This window comes from Dermacentor albipictus, chromosome 4 (genome assembly GCF_038994185.2).
Source record: "Dermacentor albipictus isolate Rhodes 1998 colony chromosome 4, USDA_Dalb.pri_finalv2, whole genome shotgun sequence".
In the NCBI taxonomy this organism is placed as follows: domain Eukaryota; kingdom Metazoa; phylum Arthropoda; class Arachnida; order Ixodida; family Ixodidae; genus Dermacentor; species Dermacentor albipictus.
This window is the reverse complement of record NC_091824.1, coordinates 105,107,117-105,113,864: the sequence shown is the minus strand read 5'-3', so window position 1 is coordinate 105,113,864 and position 6,748 is coordinate 105,107,117.

Here is a 6,748-nt window from a genome sequence, read left to right as displayed (position 1 = left end):
GAGGCCTAGGAGGAGGCCCCTACCCATATGATGCAAATAACCCATATTACGTCACATGGGCGAGCTATCTGATTGGCTGACCAGGGCGCATGGTCGATAATTTTTCCAACTTCATGGGGAACAAATGATGCTCGTAATATTTGGAATGTTAGTTACTTTGTTTTTGTAAAAAGAAAATAACTTAAAGAGAATACACAAGAATAGTTTTTTAGTACACTTCAGCACTTCCGGCACACAGCAAGTGTCGTCTGCTTTTGATACAACGTACTCCATTTTGACGAGAGCTCCGCGGTCAGAGTCGGTCTCAGTCTTTTCGCGAGCACTATGATTCGACTTTGTTGCCTTGTGGACTGCAAACCTAGCGACCTGCAAACCGCGAGTCCAGTATTAGGGCAAACGCAAGCGCAAGGGGACAGGGTCTGGTCGCTTGACTGTGCCGGGATGAGCCACGATATGAGCAGAAGGGCAAATGTGAACGGTCTGCACGGTGCAGCCACCTGGTGGCACAGAGCTCAACCATACACAGTAGCAGCAACGAATTGTATTCTTTGCTGCTGGTGTGTATTTTTCGCAGGAGTGTAATCATCAACACGTTGATTTATAAATGTTTAAAATGCTTTACACTTGGTTATAGCAATATTAGCGCTTTGTTTGACTGGTTAAGCGCTGCGCCAGCAAGTGTCTGGACCGTGCAGACCGATCAGGCTCCTCACGTACGTCTACGCTAAAGTTCCTTCATCAGCTTGAGTTTATGCCTCCAGTCATTTGCCGAAATGACCAGCTTGCCTGTTTTTAGCGGAGTACCGGACACGTTCGGCGCTTCGACAGAATGCTCGCAACGCACGCTGCTTCGATAGCTCTCGGTCGACGGCCAAGCGGCTAGCGGAGAGGACTCGCGCGGGAGGGGGCGTGCTCCTAAACAACCGGAAGTGAACGATCTGACGTTGCATCGTGACGCTGAACCAGTGAAGGCGGAGCTTAGCGCCGCTCGCTCGGCGAGCGAGTTGAGGAGGAAAAGCATAGCTAGGGAGGAGGGTAACTTCTAATCGCTTGCAGCTCCATTAATACGGAACGCTTCACTTAAATTGTGGTGCGAATGTTCTACTTAAGCTGTACCCTACGCGCCTACAAAATTTGTCTGAACCGTTTCAGGGGCCCTTTAAAGTGACAGCTTTCCTAAGCCCGGCCAGCCAGGCGAGGATGCGATCCACGGGCGCTCACGGTCAACAGCTGTCGGTAGGCGAGAGTCGTGTCAGAGTGGTCAGAGTCGAAAGTCAACGCTCGTTTGTATTGCCTTCTCGTCTGGCCCTTCGTGCGGTCGCGCTGCTAATTGCTCACCGTTATCCAGAACCAATTTACCCACCAGACAAGCTATAGCAAAATTGATTATCCATGCAATTTCATGCACCATCTGTAGAACTACCCTCAAATGAGCTTAAGTGAGCTGTTACGTCTTAATGGGGGTGCCCCTTCCTTTTTCTTACGATGTACAACGTCTAGTACGCTGTTGTCGCTTGTGCACACGATACTGTAGCTTAGTCCCTCGTCAGACCGAGAATGTCTTCGTATTGCTTTGATTACGTTGCCTTTCAAAAACAGGCGGGAAACGCTATACCTTTAATAATTCACTGATCACTGCGTTCGCGGCGAACCCGCCGCAGTAGCTTAGTGGCTAGGACGTTGCCATGCTGCTCCTCGAGTTCGCTGTTCCTACCCGGCCACGGTGGCCCCTCATTTCGATGGAGGAACGCTCACGCATATAGATTTAAGTGCACGTTAAATAACCACGCGTGGCCATAATTAGACAGTTTTAGTTACACGTACGTAGAGGCTTCACGTACGCAAACGTGAGAAGCCTACGTATATTACGTGCACGCCATCTGAAACACTTTTAGCTACACGTACGCGACGCACGCCAAGAGGGACCCCGTAGCTCCATCTGTCGGGAAATGTGAACACGGCGGTAGCCAATTCAATCCTGTCGCCGTGTTTCGATGCAAGCCGTCTGCGCGCGCGCGGCCCGCTATCGCTTGTTCGTGATCTCGCGGAACTCCCGCGCGAAGCTGTCTACGTGCGCAAGAAACGCACGCAAAGAATTGAATCTCACGTACGTCCGTGAGACGCGCGCGCGCCCGCTACGTTCTGCGCATGCGCACTGCTGACACGTAGAAGATCTACGTACGCAAAGCCTCTACGTACGTGTAACTAAAACTGTCTATTATTCCGCAGTCCCCCACTTCGGCGTGCCTCTTACTAAGGTAGTGGTTTTGGCACGTAAGAAGTCGAAATTTATTTAATTTTAATTTTCGCATTACCGTATGTCGATTGCTGTCTTTAAGACCTTTGCTGTTAAACAGTGTCGAAAACTGAACATGAACAGCGTGTGCGGTGCGACGCCACAGTCGCAGGCACCAAGACACGACTGTCGTTAAATCGCAAACGCTGCTGTGGTTGACGTAAACTTCAGTGCAGAAGAGTCAAACTGAGACAACCGCTAAGTACGCGCGATTCTTCAGCCAGCTCCCTCACAACAGACGTGGGAGGAGCTGCTCAGAACGCCGGATGAAAAACCACAAAAAGCCCTCATTGCCTGGGCCGAAAGGTTCGCTCCTCGTGAGGGGCCATCCTAGGACTCGGGCCTGCCAGATAACTGAGCAAAATCTCAATAAAGTTGTTACCACCACCTCAGCGTGACGTCTTGTTCTTTCTTCGCCGTTTGAGCCCAGGTCCCTTGATAAGCAATTTAGCATACTTTATTTAACCTTGGATGTGTTAACCCAAGCAGAAAGGATACAAGTCCTGTTAATGAAAGCGTCGCGGGAATCGGAGGTATGTTGCTACAGCATTGCTTACTTGATGTTCCGCGTAGACATTTTAGTGATACAATAAAGTTTTCATATCTTTATTCAGACGACCATAACATAGCTGCCTTGGGCACTTGTGTAAAGGTTCAGAAAGTCTTAATAAGCGCTCGTCCCCCACCCAACTTTCCCTGTTTTCACACAGCTCAACGATGAATGTGCATCATATAATGCTCCTACAGCAAGCATCAAAATTAATTTCATTACGCATTTTTAAAACACGCTTCTACTGGGTTTGGTGTGGAGGCGAAAAAAAAAGTATCCGAACAGAAATTGAGGAAAGTGTCAAGGAGTGCAGAGGCTATGAGAACATTTATTTCGCCTTCTATTGCAATTGTTTGTCTCAATGTGAACCCAATGTAACGGACGTGGTGGCCGATCACTCATTCATAATTGATCTTCGCTAACTGCGATAGCAAAATCCTTACACAATGTTTCAGGGGAAAAATTGCATTGAACGACATCGCTCATAACTAGTATGACTGAAGAAGCGCGATGGATAAATGCTCTAAAACGAACACGTCATTTGTGAGCTCTTTTGACCTTGCTCAACGAAAATACCCTGTTTTGGCCCGACTGTAATTCTTTGTGACATGGCAAATTGTGACTCTGTCACATCAGCGACGCCTTCGCTCTCACAAAAATTAGAAACATTGGGTCCGTCAATCGATGTGGATCTCTTCAAAAAAATAAAGAAGAAAAGATGAGAGGCACTGACATTTCGCTGCACACACAGCTGCTTACGTCCATGTGAGGTAGGCCCTCATATCTTTTCATCATTATTTTTCCATCACCATCTCCCGCGATTACGGTCAAATATAGCTTCACGATGTTTTTAAGTAGAAAAATCAAAGGTAGCAAAGCAGTTCAACAAGTTCGTCTATCCATATCGCCTGAACGCATTTTATGGCGATAAGCTCACTCTGGAAATGTGTAGTGCGATAAGTGGACTCTATTACTGCCAAATGTTCGGCTTGAGCATCTCAGTCTTTAGTCGTCTTTACGCGGGCTCACGGGTAAACCAGGCATGATAGTCAGCATAGAATACAATGTACAACTGGGTCCGCTTTCACGAAGGATCGCCTTCGTAGTCTAAAGTGATTCGTATGACAGGCGCCATTCAATCACGACAACGTTTATATCATTAACGATGGCGACCAGCCAATGACAAAATGTGTCTACGAAAGACCTTTGAAAATTTTTCCTCTAAGTCTGTCAATGCAAGGACCACAAAGAGCACAGCCTGCACTATAATGCACTATAATAGTTTGCACTATAATAGTTTATTCAGATTTCTTGATAATGCAGTCGGTAATGCTTCGTAATGACCCACGCTTTGGTAGCGTACACTCTAAAAATTTTTACACCTTTATGGGTGTATAAAGGGTGTTCGGTTGTCCCATGGCAAACACCCTCACGTTTAAGGGTTAAGATCAAATTGTTGGTGGGAACCAATGATGGTATCTTGTTTGCCGACTTTTCCTTGGAAGTAAAATGGATGACAGCTGTGACAGGCGACATAAAAGTGCATTAAACTAAGTTTCAACTATGCCGCTATCAAATTCTCCTGTCGCGTTTCTCGGTGCGCCCAAGGCTGTAAGAATGCTTACATAGTTTTCAATTGCGTCTTTTCTCGTCGCACGTCTAGCTAGAGTTTATTTGACGTCCTCTATAAATTTTAAACGCCATAGTGGTAGGGGTGTTACTCATGGGACAAGCAAACACCCTTAAGGGTGTAAAACCTTTTACTGTGTACATAGCGGTCGTTGTCAAATATCATTAGTGCTTGTAAGTAAAAAAAACTTTACTCGCCATCCCAGCCCTGCTCAAGCGGCTGTCCAGCGAAGCTGTTGCAAAAGCACCGCTGCAATTGTTGAGGGGGGTGTGCGATGCTTTATTGATGGTTCTGATGCTTGTTTTGAGCTTGTTCTTTTTTGAAGCGTATGCTGTTCTCTGTGCTGTATGAGCGATTTCAATGAATGTATGCACTGTTCGCTTCACAATGCTGATCGCATGGGGCCTCTACCTTACGACGGTATGAACCATTACATTTTTTTTACTTATTTACGGGGTATATGAGCCATTTCATTTTTGCTTGCTTACGGTGGTATGAGCCATTGTTGATGATGATAGATGCTTGTTTTGAGCTAGTTCTCTATTGAAACGTACGCTGTTCTGTACGTTGTATGCGTGATTCCAATGACTGCAGGCACTGTTCGCTTCCTTTTGCTAAGCGCTTGTAGCCTCTGCATTGCGAGGGCAATGAGCCATTGCATTTTTTGCTTGCTTGAGGTGGGGGGGGGGGCGGGAGTATTAACCATTGCTGACGATGATATCTTCTCGCGGGCAGACACGAAAATGCCGACCAGCGCGAGGATAACGGTTTTGCTGTAAAATACGCCCATTGTTCTATACTTTGTGTTACTTGGGTATGCGCTTTTTGCGCCGTACGTACTTGAGTTCCGGTGGTACACCAACTATAGCTTAGTTGCCGGCACATCTCTGCACTGCAGGCGAATGATCCATTTGCATATTATCTGCAATGACCTATGGTCATGTGGCCACTATCCGCATAATTGTAGATCAGTGCGCGGATCGTGTGGCGCACACGACCACACATACATGGCTCGCACTCATGCAAATTTCTAGTTCGATATGTAGCCTGTAGTCAGTGCTTTGCCTCTGCGATTCGTTGCCGTCAACGTGTGCTGGCTATATTTTTGATGGAACGCACCGGGTCGGACATACTGGGCAACGATGCTCAATTGCTTTCGTTGACAGGTGTGTTCCGGACGCAACCTGCGCCACAAACATACCTGAACGGACGAGACACTGATTGATCCGTTGTTCACGTAGCACAATTACCTGTCGTTTCATCTGGGAAGAGCGTCTAATTTGGCAACATCGCAATGAGTTATTTATTGTGAAATCATTTGACTCTGCCGCTAAATCGAGCTGATTTTCTGTTTTTTACAGCTTTTGATGATAAGGCCTCTCTCCCCTATCGATCTCTTACACAAAGCTTATAATCTATGCACAATCTAGGACATGGCCAGAACCCAATAATTTGCGCGCATGCTAATTATCGGGTTCAGGTTAGTATCATGTCTAGTGGAAGCTTTTTCCGAGGCTGGCATGCGTTCACATAGAGTACGTTCAACCGAACGCAAACAGCACACAATATTAAGACGTGAGAAAAGCGATACACAAGCTTGCTTCATTCAAGAGATGTGCCGGACTCACACGTGAACGCGTATACAAAAGGTGCTAGCGCATTCTGTGCCTCCTAACGTCAGATAGGCGTGTCAGTTGATTTATCTTGCGAAGATGCGCTAAATTGGCCGTTGTTCTATATGCTGTTAGACATATGCCATTGTAAATGTAAAATTCAATGTAGCGCGTTCGAGGAATATTCTCCTGTCCATCCACCTTGACAGCCGCAAGTACACATGTGGTGCATACTCCGCAGCGCAGTGCGCGTCAATCTTGAGCGGCAACTCTTCACAGCGCGAGATTAAGTTTCACAGCGGCCTCGACAACGACAGCCTGCATACAATATTGACTAGTGTTTAGAGTGGCGACTTGCAGCAGCAACAATGCACGTCATCTTGAGCAGGCGAAAACAGGTGTTGCGGGAACTTTGAAGAGGTCGTCTACTACAGAAGCCAGCGGCATACCCGCGGTAATTATAAAAGAGAAGAAAGGGGGTTCACCGAGGGGCCCGATTTTTATTAGTCATATCATAAGAAGCCAACAAACACTGACACGAAGGACAACATACGGGAAGTTACTTGTCCTTAATAAACGAAATAAAGAAACGATAAATGAATCGAAATGAAAGTGGATGAAAAAACAACTTGCCGCAGGAGGGGAACGATCTCACAACC